The sequence below is a fragment of the Emydura macquarii genome, unplaced genomic scaffold, assembly GCF_026122565.2.
Source record: "Emydura macquarii macquarii isolate MOO-44397 ecotype Brisbane River unplaced genomic scaffold, CSIRO-AGI_Emac_v2 contig_1551, whole genome shotgun sequence".
NCBI classification, from domain to species: Eukaryota; Metazoa; Chordata; order Testudines; family Chelidae; genus Emydura; species Emydura macquarii.
This window is the reverse complement of record NW_027131688.1, coordinates 26,950,218-26,972,685: the sequence shown is the minus strand read 5'-3', so window position 1 is coordinate 26,972,685 and position 22,468 is coordinate 26,950,218. Positions and strand designations below refer to the sequence as shown.

The 22,468-nt window shown below is 39.1% G+C and overlaps 1 protein-coding gene and 1 long non-coding RNA gene across 4 annotated transcripts in view; one reads left to right on the top strand and one right to left on the bottom strand.

Annotated features, from left to right (window-relative positions):
• The window catches only part of DICER1 (dicer 1, ribonuclease III), a 119,046-nt gene extending 98,825 nt beyond the window's left edge, over positions 1–20,221 (bottom strand). Inside the window, exons 1-3 of one of the 3 annotated variants that reach the window (XM_067555112.1) lie at positions 19,999–20,221; positions 1,807–1,872; positions 527–653 (exon numbers count right to left, since the gene is read on the bottom strand). The gene's annotated coding sequence lies outside the window, so the exon portion shown is untranslated. The remainder of the gene's footprint in view (positions 1–526; positions 654–1,806; positions 1,873–19,998) is intronic. The other 2 variants (XM_067555111.1, XM_067555113.1) reach the window with 2 other exon arrangements.
• Positions 20,222–20,420: 199 nt separating this feature from the next.
• LOC137157752 (uncharacterized) lies at positions 20,421–21,317 on the top strand. The gene is made up of 2 exons (XR_010921228.1): positions 20,421–20,458; positions 20,740–21,317. It is a non-coding gene; the product is annotated as an uncharacterized lncRNA (long non-coding RNA).
• Positions 21,318–22,468: the final 1,151 nt, after the last annotated feature.

Sequence of the window (22,468 nt, the reverse complement as noted above, 5' to 3'; positions counted from 1 at the left end):
TCGTTCTTCAGGAGTCTAACTCACTAGCATAGTAAGTTTGAATACTCAACACTGGAAACATTTAAATCCAAAAAACCAATGAAATTAAAAAATAAGAAACATTTCTAATCATATTACATTTGATAAAAAATTTCAAAGGTTTGTAGTTTATGATTTACCTAATTGTAAGTATTAATAATTGTTTCGGTTAGCTACCTGCCTACAGAGACAGCACCTATGGAGAAAATAAAACTACTACTTTTTAAAAATCGTGCGCATCTGTCTGTTCATACTTATAAAATTAAACTACAGATTATTCCAATAATAATTTTATATTGGCTCGGAGAGTGGACCTAAAAAGCCTTCGCAATATTCTTTTAATGGGTTGGCCATTTAAAGAAACGCAGTAAAACATATTAGTGCCTAATTTCACTCACTCACACACACACACACACACACACACACACACACACACACACACACACACACACACACACACACACACACGTTTGTAATCAATTTCTCATATTATAAAGCACAGACTTACCGTTTTAATTTCTGATACCTCTGTGTTTGTGTTCTCTGAACTGCATTTTGACATCATGATATCAGTTTGTACATCAATCACATCATTTGCAAGCTTCTGCTCTAAAACAAAATAAAAATGAACAACACTAGTGTGGAATTAAAAAGGGATATCTCAAATTCTGTAAACAGCCTAAAAAGCAAGGAATTTGTAAAAGAACGAACAATATTTTGGTCAAAAATAGTAATGTAAGGTCCCTTATGTTATTTTTCAAAACCATCCAGAGAGATAAATCAGTACATAGGATCAAGTAAGCTATTGTGTTAAAGGTCTATCCTAAAAGTGACAAAATATTCTCCAATATTTTAGTTTAATAGTGAGAATCAGAATTTATATTTTTAAATTAACAAAAATGTCAAGAATTAAAAGGTTAAAAAAGGTAGACTCAGCAAGAAATGAAAAGATAAAACAAACCTGGTAACTTACCTGGACATTTTAAAACGACTACAAAAATAATATTTTAAATACAGCAAATGCTAGAAACTAGGCTATTAGTCAACAAAAATGACAATTAGAAGAGAAATGCAATAGTTCTGTGTCCCATTTAATTATGCTAAGTTTTTCATGCACAACAATGAAAAAAGTGAAATGAAAGTAATTTAAGTTTGAAACAAACAAAAAAAAGGCAAAAAAAATTCAAATAAAGATGTTATGTGCAAATTTTAATTCAAGACTCAACAAATGCACTCAACTCCTGAAAAAACAGAGAAAAGCAACTCATGAAAAGCCTCCTGAACACATCAATACATTCATATTTGAATTGATTTTAAAATATCTTATTGGATAATTAATATCTAGCTACATGGTACATTGTCCAAAATAGAAGATATCACACAAGTTAAATCTGAAAATATACATATATTTAAATGTAATTTATATAAATGCAACTATCAAGGTTTAACAAATTATTTTGTTTAATACTAACATTGTAATTGCTGCTCCACACGCCTGCATCTGAAACAAAAGTATGGATAGTATCTAAGCAGCAATTCTACTTTGTGTATCCAAAACTATATGCATTCCCATAGAGAAAAGGGAGCAATAGAAGTTACTCAGTTTATTCATCCAATGTGTAAGCATTCCCAGAATGACAGAACCATTTCACCATTTTTTAAAGAAACTGTTAGTGAAAATTTAAAAATACAAAATGAACCTTGATAAGAATTTCTACCATAATAAGTTTTCACATAGTTAACAAAACAGGACATTCCTAAAGATTACTACAGTGAGTTCATTTTTACCTCAAATGCTGCTACTGAGCTTTTCCAGAGTTTCCAAGCCTGTAATTTTGTTTCACCCTAGGTAACCTAAAAGGTAATATAAAAAGAGAACGTTTAAACATGAACTCCCATAAAAATCAATCATGCCTTGTGGTAGTCTGTTTTCTTGCATTTTAATATTTAGCTCTGTGGCAACAGCACATGGTCTTTCAAAATCTAATTATCATGCGTTCTTTCATGGCTGGGGACATAGACAGTGAGTGTCTGAAAGATCAGTCGTAAGTGCTCAGGAGATAGTTACATATTTTCTGTTTTATTTACTAAAGTAATTGCTAGCTGAATCCAATTAAATGTACAGGGTTGTTTTTTAAAAAAACTTCACTGTGTTTCATTGATTACCAAAATGAAGTTTCTTTAAAACTTAATATTCACCATACTTTAAAAGGATTACAGCATGCATTAGTTTTATGGTGAAATAAAGGCAAACAATTACTTCATTTTACAAAAAGGTTCTCTGTTACATTAAGGAAAACAGAGTACAGTATATAAAATCAGATGACATATTTTGCGCTAATGTGTAAGACAGAGACCTGCTTGTGCTTTATATTCCAAGATAGCTTGTTAATCCATGTGTGTCATGTAAAGACCTTTTTCTCCAGGATAAATTTCTTTTTTCTTTATTTTCCCCAGAAAGTACAGATAACCATTGCATACATTCAGTGATCAGAGCTGAAGTTTAATGAGTTCCTGTTATGTCTAATTTGTTATTTACCATCAAAGTGCTCATTCACAATGTCTAAAATGTGAGTGATTTTATTGAACCAGTATATGGTGCATCAGGAAAGTCATTTAAAATGCTCGTAATATGTTTTTTGTTTTTTTTTAAATCATTGTTTTTTATCTAGTAAAATTGCCAAATCTGGTTTAAAAATCTTGTTAAAGATAGACTCTCTCTACAAGGGGAACAGAATGATTTCTCTGGTGCATAGAAGTAGTCAAAATGTATTGTAACACTGAACCTTTACTGTTCAGTGATGTACTAATCTGAACAGAAAAAAATGCCACAATCCTTCAGCATAGTATCTAACTTCATACACTACATAATATTCATTTTTGATTATTAATGTAGCAAGCAAGCATATTAAGGAGACAAAATGTAGATGGATTAAGTATCATTGATTCATGAAAAATTCACTGATAATTTCTGTTTTGACACTGCATAGTCATAAAACAGGCAAATGAAATTTTAATTGATGGGCATGAATGAATTGCAGACATTGCCATTTTCAGCATAATAAGCCCTTTTAAGGTCAAAACTAATATGCAGCCCAGATAGGTCACATACCAGAAACTCTGTCAAGTTCTAATACAAAACAGCAAGCTTACACCCACATTTGCATCTAAAATGCTGTTGGTGCAGCACCTGTTGCTGCAGACAGCAAACCCTTCCTGTCTGAAGGCCAAAGGAATCAGCAGCTTGCCAGTGAACATTACCAAACAATGGCAATAGCGAATGGTTACCAAAAACAAAATCCTCTCCCTTCCTTCACTTCAGCGTGTTGCAGATTCCAGTCAAATTTAATAGTCAAAGGTCTCTTTTACCACACACTGAACAAGCACCACATCCCATCTACAGTAAGTGGGAAGCATGTTAAAAGAACAAAGAAGAAAAGGGGAAACCATTAAGTTATTAAATGACATAACTGGAAAGAGAAGATATTTAACATATGATTGCATTAGTGTGCGGAAAGAAATTGTATAAGCAAAGTAAATTTTTAATTTTTGCAGGTTAATAATAGGACTCACATTCACCTTTGATTAATAAAGGTAAAATGAATGACAAACATTCATTAACAACAATATAGCATGGGGACTTGCTATGGTTGGTTCATAAGCTCTACAAGGTTAGTTTAGCACTATGATTAACTAATTAAAATCTTCTTTGAGTTGTTTATGCAATATAAATAATACACATAATTAAAGCTAGAAGTGGAGATTTCCAAAAAAGACTAGTGATTTGGGGTACCTACACAGACTAATTTTAAAGAGTCTTGATTTTCAGAAATTGTTGAGAATCCACCCTCTAAAAAGCAGGCTCCTTTAAGATGTCTCAAGGTAAGCACTCAAAAATTATCATTTCTAAACTCAATAGTCATTTTGAAAACCTCCAAGCATTTTGGCTAATTATTACTTAAACTTCAGCCAAATATCAGTAAACTTAGCTGAAACATATCAGGCCAATAGGAAGGGCAGGCAGACACCGCTTCACAAACACTGTGGTATCTAAAAAGTAATTCATAGAGTGATGCTGTGAAAAGAATAAAAACTTAAATTTATTTTATCTGTAGTTAGTAATTCAAAGATTGCCAGAAAAAAGTCAAAATAGAATTTTAGAATTAAAAAACCTACAGAAGTATGGTAGCGACAGTATTTCCCAACACAAATTATCAAAGCTATCGCTTGATTTAAAAGTTTTCTATAATTTAAATGAAGTTTTTTTTCCCCAAGTTGCTACACTAATTTTTTAATAAAATCATAGGTAATAATTTATATATGATTAAAAATAATTCACAAAATTAACTTGTTAGGCCCCTATCTGGCTACTGGATCTGCACAACTGATCTGAAGTCATTAAGTCTCCATGCAAGAATAATGGGATGCCAGCATGGATCCAATATTTATGTCAACAGTCATAAAGCCATTTTCTAATATTGCCAAGACTTCATGCAGAATTTCTGGGGTGAAAAGTATCTCCATTCTTCCCATCCAGTACCAAACAAAGCATTCAGAAAGAATAAAATAGCACTTTGACAACTCTGGCTGATTGGCAGCCAATAGTAACATCAAGTAGCAAATAAACTTTTTCCTGATTAAGCTGCTGTCTTCAGAGCTGGGTTTAAATGTAAATTATTCTTTAGAAAACAAAATACAACAAAACAAAGCCAAGACACTGTATTAAAACTAATGTTTGCTGGTTAGTGTATGACTAGATGCAATTATTGGCATTATAAATAAGACATACTTTGTACACAAACAGATACATACAGTAAAATAAAATATCATCCTATTTATAAAAAAGAGTAGGGCTAAAATTCTGTCAGCAATTCCTTGAACCCTTCACATTCAGTCACAGTCATGAAAAACACGTCACAGACTGTGACATCTGGTCTTGGGTGTACTTTTATCTATACTATACAGATTTCATGGAGGAGACCAGCATTTTTCAAACTGAGGGTCCCGTTGCGAAAGGGAGTTACGGGGTCAGGGACACAAGGCTACTGGAGGGGAATCACGGTACTGTCACCCTTACTTCTGCGCTGTCTTCGGAGCTGGGCAGCCAGAGAGCAGATCTGCTGGCCGGGCACCCAGCTCAGAAGACAGCACCTCACCACAGCAGCGCAGAAATAAGGATGGCAATACCAACCATACCATGCCACCCTCACGTCTGTGCTGCTGGCTGCATCACTGCCTTCAAAGTTGGGCTCCCAGCCAGCAGTCGCAGAGCTTCCAGCAGTAGGGGGAGGTTCCCAGAGGTGGGCCTGACCCAGCTCTGAGAGTGGCCCATGCAGGAGAAGAGGAAGTCCCCTCGCTCCCCATCCTGGCTGAGACTAGCAGCTGGAGCCTGGTGAACAGTAGAAGCCCCTGGCCAGGGGACCCTCAGACCTGCCCCCCGAAGCTCTGGGCCCAGAGGCTGGATACAAAAGGGGCCTTGGACTGGCTGTGTGTGGAAAGATGGAAGAGGGTGATCACAGTGCCCCTGCCCACATCACCCACCCATAAAGCCAGCCTCCCCGTCTCCCCATACCATACCACCCATACTTCTGTGATGCTGCCTTCAGAGCTAGGTGGCCAGAGTGTGGCAGCTGCTGGCCAGGCACCCAGCTCTGAAGGCAGCACCTCACCAGAAACAGCACAGAAATAAGGGAGGCAATACCACAACACCCCAACAATAGCCTTGCAACCCCCCCCCCACCATGACCACCTTTTGAGTTACAACACCGTGAAATTTCAGACAAATATCTGAAACCGTGAAATTTATGATTTTTAAAATCCTATGTCCGTTAAATTGACCAAAATGGACCGTGAATTTGGAATCATAGCAATTACCCTTACAGTTTGATATTAACTCCACAGTAAAAACTTCATACTCAAGGACCCAATCCTTCTACCACTGAAGTCAACATCAAAACTCAGCTTCCTAAGCAAATATTTTATGGGCAAAAGTTTTAAAACAATGTCTTTGGAAGACTTTAGCTATTAGAACACATTAAAAACAAACAGGTAATAAATTTAATAATTTAGAATTATTAAATTTGCATTTTATAATATGTATCAAATTCACTTTTATTTGTTGAAGGGGAAAATGCTGCAGATCATCAATGCTTTTTATGGAGTATAGGTGCTGAAACTGAGTTGATGTAAAGGATAGAGTTTACCCATTTCTCCAACCCATGGACAGGTTGTGGAGTGAGTAGTCTTGGAGCATCCACTACAGTTGCTTATGGAAAGCAATAGCAGCAGCATCCCATGCACATGCACCATATGGAGAGTCCCAGACACCTGATTTGCATAAATGTAAATCCAGGGGCCACTCCCTTCCGTGTCACTTAATATGGAGCTTGGAAACAGCCAAATTCCACAGAGTATAGGGATTGTGGAAGACTTACTTGTGTTCTCTCTCTGCCTGCATATAGCCATTCATAGTGCTGCCAGGGGGTTTCTCATAAGGTCTTCTACAAGGATGACAATTTTACTCTGGAAATTGGAGAAATTTTGGTTTCAGGTGACCCTCCACGATTCCCTCAACACCCTCTTTTGGGTCTTTTTACTCTTCTGTTAAGGGTGAAGCACAGCACATTTCTTATAACGAGCACATTATTTGAATTTTACCTAGGAATTAGTGACATATGTTATGTTTCACTCTCCAAAACAAATTTATTTGCTTTTAGCATTCTGTAACCCATGTCTTGTTTTAAGCTCTGTAGTTTACTTTAGGGTGTGGTTTACACTAGGGGATTGAAGCACCGGTTTCATATTATGAGGGCTATTTTGTTTTGCTTAAAGTTCAAGGTTTTAATCTTTACTTCTAGACTTGTACATGCATGTCCTGCTTTTCATGGGCCCATCCACAAGACTCAATAGGTGCATAGTCTATATGGCATTCACACCTAAAAAAAAGTGCCCACATACAAATATTGCCATTTGTAATGTATTGTAATACAATTGTATTGTATTTCCCAAGTCATGACTATAAAGAAATATATATTCCAATTAGCAGAATTTATGCAAATTCATTCTAAAACAAGGAAACAGTTCACTAGAAAAATGAAATTCAATTAATACATATCAGTAGAAATTTGGGCCTTGATCCAGTAGTGGCTCTATGATGGGGTGTCCACCCTACACAGGACTGGAAGGGTTTAAGATGGCCAGGTAGACCAATTAACTCCATAGACTGCACCTGGAGGGAGACCCAGGGAGCAGGGAATTGATTGCAAGCAGGTTCAGTGGGGCAGGACAGATGGGGCATATAAAGCCAGGAAGCTGGCAACGACAAGGGGGCTGCTGTTGGGATAGAGTAGTCACTCCCAGGGAACAAAGAGGAAGGGTTGGAGCTGGTACACCTAGAGTATGAAGAGGAACCAGGAGTTGTAGGAAATAGCCCAGGGAAGGAGCAATGAGGGCTGAGAAAGGAAAGCCCAGAACTGCTGGGTGTAGGATCCTTGGACTGGAGCCCAGAGTAGTGGGGAGGCTCAGGTTCCCCTGCAAGCCACTGAGGGCATGGCACAGCACAGACCATGCACGGGGCACTGAATGGGAAGACTGCCTGGGTCTTGAAGAATTGAAGGACTGTACCCCCGAAAGGGGGAAAAACATTGAGTGACTTAGCCAGAGGGCACTGAGGTTCCTGGGACAAGAGAGGAGCTACAGACCTGATAGAGAGAGACGGTGTGAGACCACGGGAAGTGGCACTGACTTAGAGAGCTAATCCCCAGAGTGACCAGGAAAAGGCACCAGATAAGCAGTGAGTGATGCACCCCATGGCAGGCTCCCATAGCTGACATGTTTTAAGCTGAAAATTGTCTTTTAAAACAAAAAAATATTATTCCATTCCACACCAGGATAAAACCTACACTAAAATCTCAGGTACTTCTTTACATAGCTAACTGATTTAAAAATAAGACTGACAAAATTAGGTAGCAGTTTTTACATAAAGATTTGTGCTGGAAGATTTTAGTACTTCCCCCAGATCCTGTAAATAACAGAAACTTGGATAGATTCATAAATTATTAGGTAGAATGATACTAAGCAAACCCACAGGATACCCAATTCAGCCCTTTTTCTTTCCAACTTTGTATTTTAGTCACTATGCCAGATCCTCATTTAAGGTCTTCAATTCAGCTGCTCTCCAAACAGATGGACAAGTTCAGAAAGCTGCTCACAATTAGAAAAGTTCATGTGTTATGATCTATTGATTGTCGGGTAGATCCTCACAATCATAAAGTGTGCAATAAAGCAGATGGCAGACAAATTTATGTGGTTCTAAGCTAAAGACAAACCTTTTACACGCTACACATCTAAATTTAATACTATAAAAAGGACAACTTTTCTGTAGTATTCTGTATTAAATATTATTGTATTTAAATGTCCTTAACAGAAAAATTAACTATTTTGGATTGCAATTAAGTTTAATATAAAGGTGGCAGATACCAAATAGTTCAAAAACCCTAAAAGTTTTCTTCCTAATGATGGTAATGTTAAAAGAACTGCCCTAAAAAAGTAAAATACCGGGCAGCAGGGAATCTACAAAAGGAAGGTTCCTCTCAAGGATTAGACAACATCTGCAGAAAATGAGATTTAAGATAGATAAAAAGAAAAGCTTTCTAACTATCAGGGTAGTTAACGTCTGGAATAGGCTTCCAAGAGAGGTTGTGGAAACCTCATCATTGGAGATTTTTAAGAACAGGTTGGACAAACACCTGTTAGGGATGGTCTAGGTTTACTTGGCCCTGCCACAACACAGAGAGCTGACTTTATGATTTCTTGAGGTCCCTTCCAGCCTTACATTTCTCTGATTCTATGTCTCTAATGGGTTTTCTAGCCCTATACAAAACAGCATAAGCCTGTGTTTCAAGTCAAGCCATGCCAAGTACAGATGTTAAGTATTTTAAGACTTTTCAGATGTAAACTGGTTTTGGGTTTTTGGGGGGTTTTTTTTTTTAAACACATGATGTAGCAAAAAGTTATGAAAAAGGTAATTTCATGTAAGCAAAAAGTCTTCCCTCATCACTACTGTGAAATGAACAGCTACCGATCACATGGGAATATTCCTTCCACTATGATCGTACAGAACAGTGGTGTAAATTTTCAGAAGTCACTAGTGATTTTGAGGTGTTTTATTTTTGGAGTGCCCCCACCTAAGACTACTTTAAATTAGTCTGATTTTTCAGAAGTGCTGAGCCACTACTCTGAAAAATCAGCTCTGAGGCGGGCAGCACCCGAAAAATGGAAATACCCCAAGAAAATTACTAGAATTTAGGCCACTAAATCTTGCACAATTTACCTATCCATATATTTCCCTCCCACCCTGTCCTGTTTTGCTGTTATTCTTTGAGAGTAAGGTAATTGATTTATATTGGTGTAAAGAGATCAGAATATGGCCTAGGGTGTACAGGACTTCTTCGCATAGTAAGTGGCATGTAATGAACTAAGAGCGGGAAAAACTGGGCTGGCTTAAAGGTTCAGCAAGATTTTTTTTTTTTTTTGGGGGGGGGGGGGGGGAGATATGCCATATTTTTCATTCCAAGTCTAGAAGGGACAATCATGATAATCTAAGTCTGACCTCCTGCATAACACAGGTCAGAACCTTCCCCAAAAATAATTCCTAAAGCGTACATAACTTTTTTAACTCATTTACACACTTTGATCTTCATAACATCCCCTGATAATGAGTTCTACAGGTTCCACAGACTGTGCATTGTATGAAGAACTTTCTTATGTTTGTTCTAAACTTGCTTGCTGCCTATTAATTTCATTGGGTGATCCCCTTTGTCCTTGTGTTGTGAGGAGTAAATAACACTTCCATATTCACGTTCTGCACAAATTCATAATTTTGTGGACCTCTATCATATAGTCATCTCTTTTCCAAGATGAAGAGTCCCAGTCTTTAATCTCTCCTTCTATGGAAACTGTTCCCTAATCCAAACAATTTTTGTTGCCCTTCTCTTTACCTTTTCCAATTCAATATATCTTTTTAGAAATAGGGTCATCAGACCTGCACGTAATATTCAAGGTGTGAGCATACCATGGATTTATATAATGGTATTATGATACTGTCTAATTACCTATCCCTTTCCTAATGGCTCCTAACATTGTGTTAGCTTTTTTGACTACTGCTGAACATGGAGATGTTTTCAAAGAACTATCTAATACTAATGCTACTAATAATGGTAGCAGACTGATTTCTTTGCCAACCAACAGCAGGTGCTGCCATTTTAGATTTAGCATTAGTAAATAGTGAATACCTCACAGAAGAATTGGTTGTAAAGGACAACCTTGGTTTGGGTGATCATGAGTTAATTTATACTGAATAGAAGGATAAACAAATAGGTCTATAAAAAGGGTCCATGATTTCAAAAAAGCAAAACTTCAGAACATTTACGGGAATTCATTAGGGAACTGGACTGGACAGAGGAATTCAAGGATCTGAATATGTCGGAAGCTTGGAATTACTTTAAGTCAAAGTTGCAGAAACAACCTGAAGCCTGCATTCCAAGCAAGGGGAAAACATTAGTAGGAAAGGGTTACAGATCAAACTGGATGAACAAACATCTCAAACAGGTTAATAAAAGAAAGCATAAAGCCCACAAAGAATAGAAAAGGGCTGGAAAGTTTGACTTCTTGGAGGTCAGAAAACACAGGGAAAAAGTGACCACTGTCAAAAGTCAAGTAGAACTGGACCTCGCAAAGGAAATTAAAACCAATAATAAAAGGTATTTTAACCATATAAATAAAAAGAGGAAGGATAGAAGAAATGGAATCACTAAAAACTGAGAATGGGGTGGAAATTAAAGATAATCTAGGTACGGCCAACTAATACTAATATGACAAACTAATACTTTGCCTCAGTTTTTTAATAAGGGTAATGAGGACCTTGGGGGCAATGGCAGGGTGGCTAATGGTATCAAGGATACGAAAGTAGAAAAAACCACATCTGAGATGGAAGCCAAACTCAAACAGCTTAATGGGACCAAATGGGAGGACCCAGATAGTCTCCCTCCAAGAATATTAAAGGAACTAGCACATAAAATTGCAAGCCCAATAACAAGGATTTTCAATGACTCTGTAAACTCAGGGGTCATATCCTATGACTGGAGAACTGTAAATATAGTATTGACATTTAAGAAAGGAAAAACATGATCTGGGAAACTACAGGCCTGTTAGTTTGACCTTAATTGTATGCAAGAGCTAAGAACAAATTTTGAGAGAGAGAGTAGTTAAGCACATAGGGGTATTTGGATAAAATGCAACATAGCTTTACATGTGTGCCAAACCAGCCCTCTCTTTTTTTGAGAAAACAGTGATTTTGTAGACAGTAAATCTAATCTCCCTGGATTTCAGTAAAGCATCTGATACAGTTCCACATGGGAAATTAGTTAAATTGGAGAAAATGGGGATTCAGAAAGTCAGTAAAGAACTGACTAAAGGGGAAACTACATCAGGACGGGCTGAAATGGGAACTCTGAGGCTGGAGGAAGGTTACTACTGGATCTCCTCAAGGATCAGTCTTGGGACCAATCTATTTAACATTTTCATTAATGACACTGGTAAAAAAGTGGGAATGCATTAATAAAATTTGCAGATGACACAAAGGCCAGTACAGAGGAGAACTGGAATATCACACAAGATATGGACAATCTTAAAAACTGAAATAGAAAGGGGGATGAAATTTAATAGTGCAAGGTTATGCACTTAGGGACTAACAACAAGAACTTGTTATAAACTGGAGACATATCAGTTGGAAGCGACAGAAGGAGAACGACCTGAACGTATAGGTCGATCACAGGATAAACTATGAGCCACCAATGTGATGGTGCTGTGAAAAAGGCTAATGCAATCATAAAATGATGCATCAGGCAAGATACTTCCTGTAGAGATAGGAAAGTGTTATTACCATTATATAATGCACTGGTGAGACCTCATCTGGAATACTGTGTGCAGTTCTGGTCTCCTATGTTTAAGAAAGATGAATTCAGACTAGAACAAGCACAGAGAAGGGCTACTAAGATGATCAGAGGAATGGAGAACCTACCTTACAAGATAAGACTTGAGGAGCTTGGCTTGTTTAGCCTGATAAAATGAAGGCTGAGGGGAGATAGGATTGCTCTGTATAAATTCATCAGAGGGATAAAAATCAGGGAGGTAGTAGTGCTATTTTATGTTAAGGGTCAGTTCTGGCACAAGAAAAAATGGATATAAACTGGCCATCAGTAAGTTTAGGCTCGAAAGCAGACAAAGATTTCTAACCATCAGAGGAGTGAAGTTCTGGAATAGCCTTCCAAGCGGAGTAATGGAGGCAACATTACTTAACTTGTTTCATGGTAGAGCTTGATAAATTTATGGTGGTGGATGATATGGTGAGATTGCCTACAACAGCATATGGCCCATCCAAGACTGCTATTAGCAAGTATCTCCAACGGCTAGAGATGGGACATTAGGTGGGGAGGGCTCTGAATGATTACAGAAAATTCCTTCCCAGGTGTATGGTTGGTGGATCTCACTCACATGCTCAGGGTCTAACATTGCCATATTTGGGGTCGGAAAGGAATTTTCCCCCAGATCAGATTGGCAGAGACCCTGGCTGGGGTTTGTTTTCCTCTGCAGCATGGGGCATGGATCACTTACTGATTTGAACTAAAGTAAATGGTGGACTATCTGTAACTTGACATCTAAGATTTGAGGACTTCAGTAACTCAGCCCGAGGTTATGAGTCTACTACAGAAGTTTTGGGTGAGGATCTGTGGCCTGCAATGTGCAGAAAATCAGATTAGATGATCATGATGGTCCTTTTTGGCCTTAGAGTCTATTATTTTTAGTTAATGTTGTAAAGCACATGCTGAAAATTTGTATTAACTACTCTATGTATTCTAAAATGAGATAAAAAGTGTCTAAATACAGCTTCCTCTGTACTTCATTTTTTCTTGTTCCTTTAGAGTCAAGCTATATTTGCTGTTCAGCTGTATTTGCTGATTTAAAATTACAAGTTTACATATTCTAAATTATTAGCAAAGTAATCCCTTTGCTGCTATTTAACTCCTATGACTTGGAGTCAGGAATTTCCAATGTAAACAACTGCATGTGTTTTAGAAGTGGGAAAGCCTTATTTCTTACAACAAAGTGTTCAGAGCCTTAGCATTTCACAAAAAAGCATTCAATAGAATTGTGAAACTGTTCCTTGTGAAATGAACTCCAATATCATCAGTAACTGCCATTAGGACTGACATTCAGTCTGTAAATACAAACTGATAAACCACAACCCATACAACCCACACAAGCTTTAACCCCAATAACAATTTCCGAATTACCAACATTGGAAGCAACTCAATTTAGTTTTGGGGGGAATTATGGTAAAAGGCTCCTGTCTATCTCACTTGTGCTATCCTTACTAACCCATTTACCTCCTTTTCATGTATTATAATTATTGTAGCTTCTCCTTAATTAAAGTTTTGCAATCAACTTTCATTATGAAGCCCCATTTTAGGTTCCCTAAAACTATGACTTGAAAGTTTCCACTTTTACTATGAGGACAAAGAAATATTTCTACAATATTGGGGGCTGAGGAAGGGGAGAAGACCTGATTTTACTCTGTCATTAAAAAGTCATCCTGATTTGTGATTTTGACTTTTATTTATATCAATCTAGCTCACCTTGTTGCTATTGCTTAAAGTTTCCCATATAGTTAATTATTTTTGTTGTGGATAGTTTGGAGTCAAAGATGATTAATTTCAAGTGAGAGTTAAAGGCCCACAGTTTGCCCCTGGTTATTTCAAGGGGTATATGGTCTGGGTGTCTCACTGTGGCATTTACCCTCACCTTTACTGGAGCTCACCTCCTGCTCCAACTAGTAAATGTCTTAAATCTTCAGTATGTAGATGGATAAAGTAGATCACATATGGAAGGAGGAAAAATGGGATAAAGAAGGAAGATATACTAACCTAAAAGTTGTGTATTTAATTTATGTTCCTTTATTTTAATACCCTGGAGTACTCGCTCTAAGTTTGGGAGAAAGGGATCAGAATGCATATTTTAAGCACTTGTATTAAGGTTTAAAATATCTTCCTAGGTGGATCCTTAACTATGAAGTCATGACCACATAATATTGCTGGATAATCTGGATTCCAGTTATATAACTAGAAAAACAGAACGTAAAATTCATCAGAAGTCTGCAAAATTCTTTGACAAATGAAGACCTAGCACCTCCAGAACCCCACCTTATTTGGAGAACTGTCCCAAAAATGTAAATATTTATAGTAATTAACAGATACCAGAATAAGCAGCTGAGTTATTCTGCAGAGAAAGAGGTGGTTAGTAGTCCAAAATTCTCCCTCCCTTCAATTCCTTTATAGATGGGGTATTCATTTTGGCAAGAAGGGGAAAGGGTGTAAAGTAGGCCCCAAAAAATTTCAGTGACACACTCCAAAATCTTAAGACTGGTCCTGCACACAGTGGTGTGATAGAGGACAGGAGCTTAAGGCAAACGTGGAGAGAATTGTTTAACAAGTACATCACAAAATGGTAAAGCCTTCTCTGTTCCTGGGTGGAGCAATCAATCAAGATGATTTAAATCATTTTATTTAAAGATAAACTAAATTATAAATGCCGTATTTTGGTTGGGGGAGGAGGGGGACAGGAGTTAAATACCACTACTAGTAGCATCTCTTTTTTGAGTTTCACAAAACTGCTACAGGCAAAACAATGAAAACAAAGGCACTGACCTGCAAACACCAAAGCAAGTACATACCTTAACTCACTGATTAATGCCATTGACTTCAATGGGACTACTCGTGCTAAAAATTAAGCATATTGCAAACACTCTGCGCATCAGGGACCGAACCTTTATTTTTATTAAAAATTTCTTAGTGCCATAAAAGTTGTCACTTCAAAACAAAATTGCTTCAGCATTAACAGTGAAAGGTTATTTAGACTTTCAGTACACTAACGAAGTTATTGTTAAGTTTTTGTCCACAGGCCAAAATTTTCAAACACAAACAAAGTTAGATTCCAAAGTCCATACTTAGGCACCTAAGGCTGACCCTGTCAAAAGCACCTAAATGATTTTGGAGCGTAAGTCCCATTAACTTCAAATGACAAAAACTGATACTAGTACAGGCAGGTTGAAGCTATTCAGTTTCTTGATTTGTGGAAATTCAACGTATCAGAAGATGGTGCTATTGGTAAATATAATATTATAGTGCTTATCATTTTTGTGATGTTCTCATGGTAAGGATGTTAATGAGATCCTAGCCTTTCCACAGATTATCATGTTAAATATCAAACATTTTAGAAAAGATGTATGTAAAAACTGAAATTATACTAACAATTAGGAAACAAGAGAAACAAGTACAAAATACCCAATTTAAGACTTAGAAGTGGAAAGTGTAAACAACTATCAACATGTAAATAACCATTTTTTTAAAATCATGATTTTATCCACCCTGCTCTGTTCCTACTCCTTTTCAGACTTGCTCTGAGTAACCAAAAGCTAGGTAAGAGACATCTGCAGATGCAAAGTTCAGCTTCTGTCCAATTTTAACCTTTATTAGGTTTTATACTGCCTAGCTATTTGCTTATGAAGCTGCTGAAATTTTTCATTAGACACCCAAACATAGAGATTTGTTCAATCTAGTTTCTTCTTCCCAGATACCATATTAGACGGTTTTCAGAAAACTATTACTTTGGTCCAAGTCATGGTTTTACCCATAAGAAGCTCAAGGTGATTGCACCAGGCTATCCTAATCAAGCATCTCTCTTTATAAAAAACAAACTGAGTACCTAAATAGAAAGTGAGAGAAATAGAGGAATGAGGAGAATAGGATATAGAATTAAAGGAAAGAGGGCTTTTACATATCAGGGAACGAAGTTATTTAGCATAAGTGAGGACTTTAAATAGAGATTTGGATAATAGGATTTTGACTGTTGCTGAAACATACCAACTCTTCTTCTTTCCTGCTGCCTGCATTAATGGTCCTACTCTAATGGCAATAAATGTTGAATGCCAGAAGCAAGCCCCTTGTTGACTATTCAGGGAGAGTGTGATTGAGTGTAGTAGGAGAGAAGATCAAGTGGTGGTGGGCAGCAGTGACAGAATGGACTGAAGGAAGCTTTTAGAAATTATAAATATTCTTGGCAATCAGCTTCCATTTTTAAAATAGTTACAGGCATATTGCTTGAAACCCTGCCAGAAAAGAACACCTGCTCCTCATCCCAGCCACAACATACACTAAATACCATCCAATAATCCTTGTAGGCCCTTATCCACTGAGATAAAGCCAAATAGGCTGTCTGTAGACTATATTATTGAAATCATGGACTTGCCTTACTGGAACTCCCCTTCCATTCTGCATAAGTAAAATGCAGTCCTGAATAGACTGCAGTTTTGTCACAGCACTCGCTATTAACCAAGACACAGGTTTCACATCTCAGCTCCTATACAAGTAAAGCACTAACTAAGTTAAGTAATTTTCTCTGTGGCTTACTCGTCTCTTGGGACTTGGATCAAATGTCTTTTTAAGACCCAGGGAGTTCAAATCTTTCTGGCATTCTCCCAGTTCCTTTCAATTAACTACTTCAAGGTAAAGTGCAGGCCTAGAATGCCTATAATCTTCACACATACAAAGAAAAAAATAAACCTGCACCTGTTCCTCAAATTGTCACCTGTCACAGCTCAAGCTCTTTCCCAGAGAATCCCAAGAGGAAAGTTCCTGACTAAATACTCTAGTCACCCTTCTTTAATACAAGAGAAATTCCACCATACTGAGCATCTTTTGATAGTTTCCCCATTACCTTCAGTTGTCTGATAAAAATCTATTTATCTATTCAAAACATAAATCTATTATTTAAAATACCTTGATGCAGACTTGTGAATTGAACTGATTAAAATTTAAGATATATTAACAGCAAGTGGTAATTTTAATGTTCCAAGAGTGAATTGCCCTTGATCCCTCACTCCTAGGAAGAGTGGATTAAGGGGACCTACATCAACTAAAATGTAAATGCTTTGAAGGTGACCTGCAAAGTAGGTTGTGCTTTTTTGCTTCTCTAAAATTTATAAAAGATGTTTTTGTCTTAAACAGAAAATTCAGGTTGACCAACCTGGAAGCCTTTGGTGACTGGAGAACTAATGATATCCTGACATATGAATTAAGAGACTGAAAGCTGAGCAACTGTAAGGGAAAGGGATTTTTAAAAAGGCTGTTAAAAAGAGTTTGGTTTTGTTAACATCAATTTAACTCCAGTCAATAATGAGCATTCTAAAGAAAGGAAGTCTTAGCCAAAGATTATTCTCCTCTGCCACATCGATTAAGGGGTGCAAGACAGCTCACAATTGATCTGAGACAACAAATAAGTACTCCACCAACAGTGGGAAGAACAATTTTAGTAAACCAGATACTTCTAATTTCTTTTTTAAAAAGGAGAAAAACGTCTCAGGTCTTCTTTACACAGTATAAAGCAGTAAAAAGGATACAAGCCACTTTTTTTACTCTTATTTTGTAGTAAGTGTAAGAGGATAGTGAATGACACATTATCAGTAGGTCACACACTATTTGCTAGATAGCAGCAGAATTTTGGAGGTCATGAATCTCTGGGTCTGGGAGCGGAACAAAGGAACCATCATACTTGATCAGACCAACGATCCATCTATTCCAGTATTCTGTCATTGACTGTGGCCAGCACCAAATGCTTCACATGAAGGTGTGCAAAAAAAAAAAAAACCAAACACGAGACCAAGAAAACCACCATGCAATAGGTTGCTATGAGATGAAATGTTCCCTTTCTTCCTAATTCCCAATAGAGATTAGATTATGCCCTGAAGCATGAGGGTTTATATCCATCCCAAAACTGTTGCCTATATTCTTCATATTTACGATAACTAGTTATCCATATAACTGTATAATCCCTACCTTTTAAAATCCTTCTAAGCTTTTATTCTCAATTATAACCTGCAGTTAGATCCACAGGCTAATCACACAGTAATTGAAATGGAAAAAGTATTTCCATTTATCATTTAAATTTGCCATCTCTCAGTTTCACCGGTTGCCCCATTGTTCATACATGAAGAATGGACAGACATTCCTGATTTACTTTCTCCAATGGTTAGCATGGCATTTAGTGAGACACAGGAATATAGATTTGATATACACATAATGAAAGCCAATGTGGATGAATTAGGAAGGCTCGTGTTCTCTCCCCAGCTCTGCCAGAAGTGACCTCAAGTTGGCTATCAGTAAAATGAGAAGGAATGATATTTTATAGGCCTTTAGAGCAGGATAAGGCCTCTCTCAATAATAAAGGCTATGAAGTGAGCAGAAATATGGAAACAAAACTTTTAAGCTCCAGGTTCAGTGCCTCAAATAAATCGTCACTGGACTTTTTCCTAGGCTACAGAGTATTTGAATGGGGAATCTCTGACCAGTGTAATCCAATAGTTTTGAGCACTATTATCTATACGAACAGAAAATGAAGGAACAGGAGAAAAATCACAACTATTTAGTGGGTAAGAAGCTTAGTACTAAATTTGAGCATTTTCATGAAGTACAACAGATTGTGGCTCCACAAGATGTGATCCAGCACGGAAAGTCCTTCTCTTCAAAGAAGATTTTAAGAGAAATTTAAGATAGGCACAAATGGGAATTGAGTGTATGTCAAACCATCAAAAAGACCCAAGTTATTAAAAATATGTATGTAACCCTGCTTCTGTACATAGCACTTCACAAATATAAAAGACATGCTCATTATCCCAATGAATTTACAATCTAAGGAGAAAAGCAACAGGACAACAGTTGAGAAGGGAAGATGAGCATTTCTAAACATATACTAACTTGTTGACTAAAGATATGGGCCAAGGTTTTTGCACATTGGAGGGGGTGGGGGTTAGATTTGTAAACTAAATTGGCAGGATCTCTCTCATGCTAGTGGAATGCATCATCATTTGGCTTAAACAAATCATTTAATGTTAAAAAATCTGAACACCCACAACTGGTATTAAGTGCAAAAAGTCTTCTAAGCAAGTTTTTAGTGATCAAAGTTCACTAATCAAGATATCTTCTACCAAAGAAGCCCTGTCACCTCTGTAAGAAAATCAACACACAAAAGTGCCTGAGTTTGTTTTCGGTTATATCAATGCCATGACCCACCTTTATTTTTTCTATTTTAGGGCTTTCTATAGCATGTGGCACTACAATATCTAAATGCTATAATGGCACCACTTTGACTATGTACTATTTACATACAGGTTATGGAGTAGAATCTTTTAATTTTATCACAGTATATTTACAGCCTGCAGGACCCCTCCTCATTTCAACTGGGGGGACGTGGAGAAGGAAGAGAGGTAATAGAGTTTCTTAAAACTCCCAAGAGTTTTATTTTAAGTTATAACTACTCCTCGCCTCTCACAAACTCATACCCAAAACAAGGCCCCTTTAGCAGCTGGTCCCTGAGCAGAGGTGGGGAAGCAGCACCAGGGAGCCACAGGCCTGGCGTCTCAGGGGGGCAGCGGTGTCAGGGACGGGCCCCAGGTGCAGCCGGAGCCCAGAGCACACGGGCCCCAAGTGCTGCTGCGGAGAGGGGAAGCAGAGCCAGCGAGAAGGGCTGGGGTGCAGGCTCCCCTCCTCCCTCAGAGACCCTTCGCCCTGGGCTCCACTGCCCCAGGGCCTTGACCCACGAAGGCTGAGCCGGGCGGGGGGCCGGGGCGGGGGCCCTGCGCGGCTCCGGCAGGTCGACCGTGCGCTGCAGCCGGCGTCAGGGAAAGGCGGCTCAGCCGGGCGCCAAGGGCTGGAGAAGGGAGCTGCGCCGCGCACATGCCCAGAGCGGGCGGTGGCCACTCGGCCGCCACAAACTGCCCGTGCCCGGGGCTAGGTCCCCGCGCCCGCCATGAAGCTGCCAGCGAGGGCGGCCGCCGCCGCCGCCGCCGCCTCCTCCTCCTCCTCCTCCTACCTGCCGGACTGGACCCAGCCCACCAGAGCTTCCCCGCTACAGGCCGCGCCTCATTGTGCTGCTCCCGCGCCGCCGCCGCCTCACTCCCCTCAGCTGTCAGGTTCCTCCATTCACCTGGGCCCGGGACAGCCTCCTCCTGCTGCTCTGCTCCCCTCCCCTCCCCCTGCGTCAGGCGGCCAGCGACGGCCCTACGCAAACAGAGCACCGCCCCGCGCCTTCCGCCCACAACAATAGAACCGCCCAACGCAGGCAGCGTACACGTGCTCTGAGAATTCCATCCACCACCCCCCCAACAGCTCACACACAACCCTGTCTCCCCAGCGCATGAGAGCAGTGAGGCGATTGGAGTAAAAAGCGGGGTGAAAGGTCAAAGGTTTAGCGGACGGCCAATTAGGTGACAGGAGACAGCACAGCAAACACATGGGGGAGGCAACGAGGCTGGAGTGTTCTACGAACTTACGTGCGTGTTCCTCCTCCTTTAATCCCCCCTCCCCGCCCCCCACTGCGGAAAGTGGGGGGGCGGCCCGTGCCGTGCGGTGTCTTGGCGTGGAGGCGGCGGTGTCACACGCAGATGCTCGCTCCCTGCACAGGCCGGGGTGGTGGAGGTATCGCACGCACGCAGATGCCCCTCACTGCCTTGCCCTGGCCCGGGGGTGGGGGTATCCCCCGATTTATTCTTTTTCTCTCTGCAGGAACGGGGCACTCTCACCGCTACTCCTTATTAATATCATTAATTTGCAGACCTTGGCAGTAACATGCAAGTCAATGGGGATGTCCAGAAGGATTTAATGTCACACACTGGCATGGGGACAGGGGCATTTCCCAGCTTAAAAAAGATTCTTAAACAATTTAAAGGCCAAACTACACATCTTCAGCTCAGATGTTCTTTCCAGCTCACGTGGATGTGAAAGCTGCAAATCCACCAAAGGCACAGGCAGACATCTAAATGCCTTAGAAAAATGTTACATGGAATCAATTCTTGGAATGAGATTCTTCAAAGAGTTCAACAACCCCTTATCTCTAAGTTATCCAGAAAAGAAAATGAAAATACTTGAGATATGTAAAGAATTAATCCAGAGCAACTGTCACAGTTGGCATGCCATTGGGCAGCTGGAGGAATGCTCTGACCGAAATAATTCCTCCTTTAAACATACTCAGAGAGGGAAAAGTTAAACATATGGGACTTAACAACACAATGGACATACAAAGAGTGGCCCAGGATAGAAAGAAATGGCTGAGCCTTCTTTATGTCCAATGTGACATTCATCCACACAGGAAGGATTCAGAATAATTATTTGTATTGTCACACTCAAAGGCGCCGCTTAAGATCAAGGCCACAATGAGAATTGGGCCCATGGTATTAAGCACTGTACAAACACATTAGATGATACGTTCCTGCCTCAAAGTGCTTACAATTTGATTTAAAACCAGACACAGCAAGTGAGTATGACAAACAATAGGAGGAAAATTCAGGAGAGAAAGAAACGATGAGGATAATTGTTATAACACAAGTATTCATGAGCTAACAATGTGTGTAACTTGATGAGTTCAAATTATTAACATATTACAGTAGCACTTGTAGGCCACAATCAGGATAGAGGCTTCATTGTGCCAGGTACTATGCAAACATAGGGAAAAAATGGTCTCTGCGCTGACGATTGTACACAGTCCGAGACCCTGATCATGCAGATATCTTCATTCATGCACCTATTGCTGTAGTAAGTTACCTCTCCCTGTCCACACAGCATATCCATACTCATCCTCCTTGACCTTTGTGACATATCACCAAATACTCCTGGCCCATCCTTAATAAACTACAGGGGTGTCCTGAAATGTCCTGAAATATCTCTCAGATCAACCCCAGGGGTTTCTTTGCCTCTAAAAGCCCTCATCTGCTGAATCCCAAAATTCTCAATGCAAGATTATGTTATTCAACATTTTTATGAAACTATTGAGAAAACATGGGCTGAAATACCAGCTAGATGCAGAAGACAGCCAGTTCTACTTCTCCTTTATATCAAATGTAAACACTATTTCCTATTTTTGTTATGATCTAGCTGGCATCAGAACCTGGAGGAAGAACAGCAAGCTAAAGCTGAGTCCAGGCAAGACAACGATGATACTGGTAGATAAAATAAGAGCTTTGAAGAACTGCATTTTTTGTATCTTCCCGTGCTATTGTCCTCAGATAAAATCGGCCTGCAGTGTGATGAATCTGTAAGTCAGTGGAAGGAATAAAAAATTCAGATGTAGTTGAAAGGGCAATTGGCCAAGAGTGGGTTGGTGAGGACCCATCCAAAGTGTCTTGGGGACCAAGAAGGAGTGTGGCATTTGAAGGAGTTGGATCATGAGATCTGGTGCATAAGGAGCTTGAACAACTGCCTTAAAGTTGACTCCTTATTTGAAAACTAGTTAAGCGGGAGTCATGTAGGAGCTGCTGCGTTGGTGCAGAAGATTAGTGCGGAGGGGC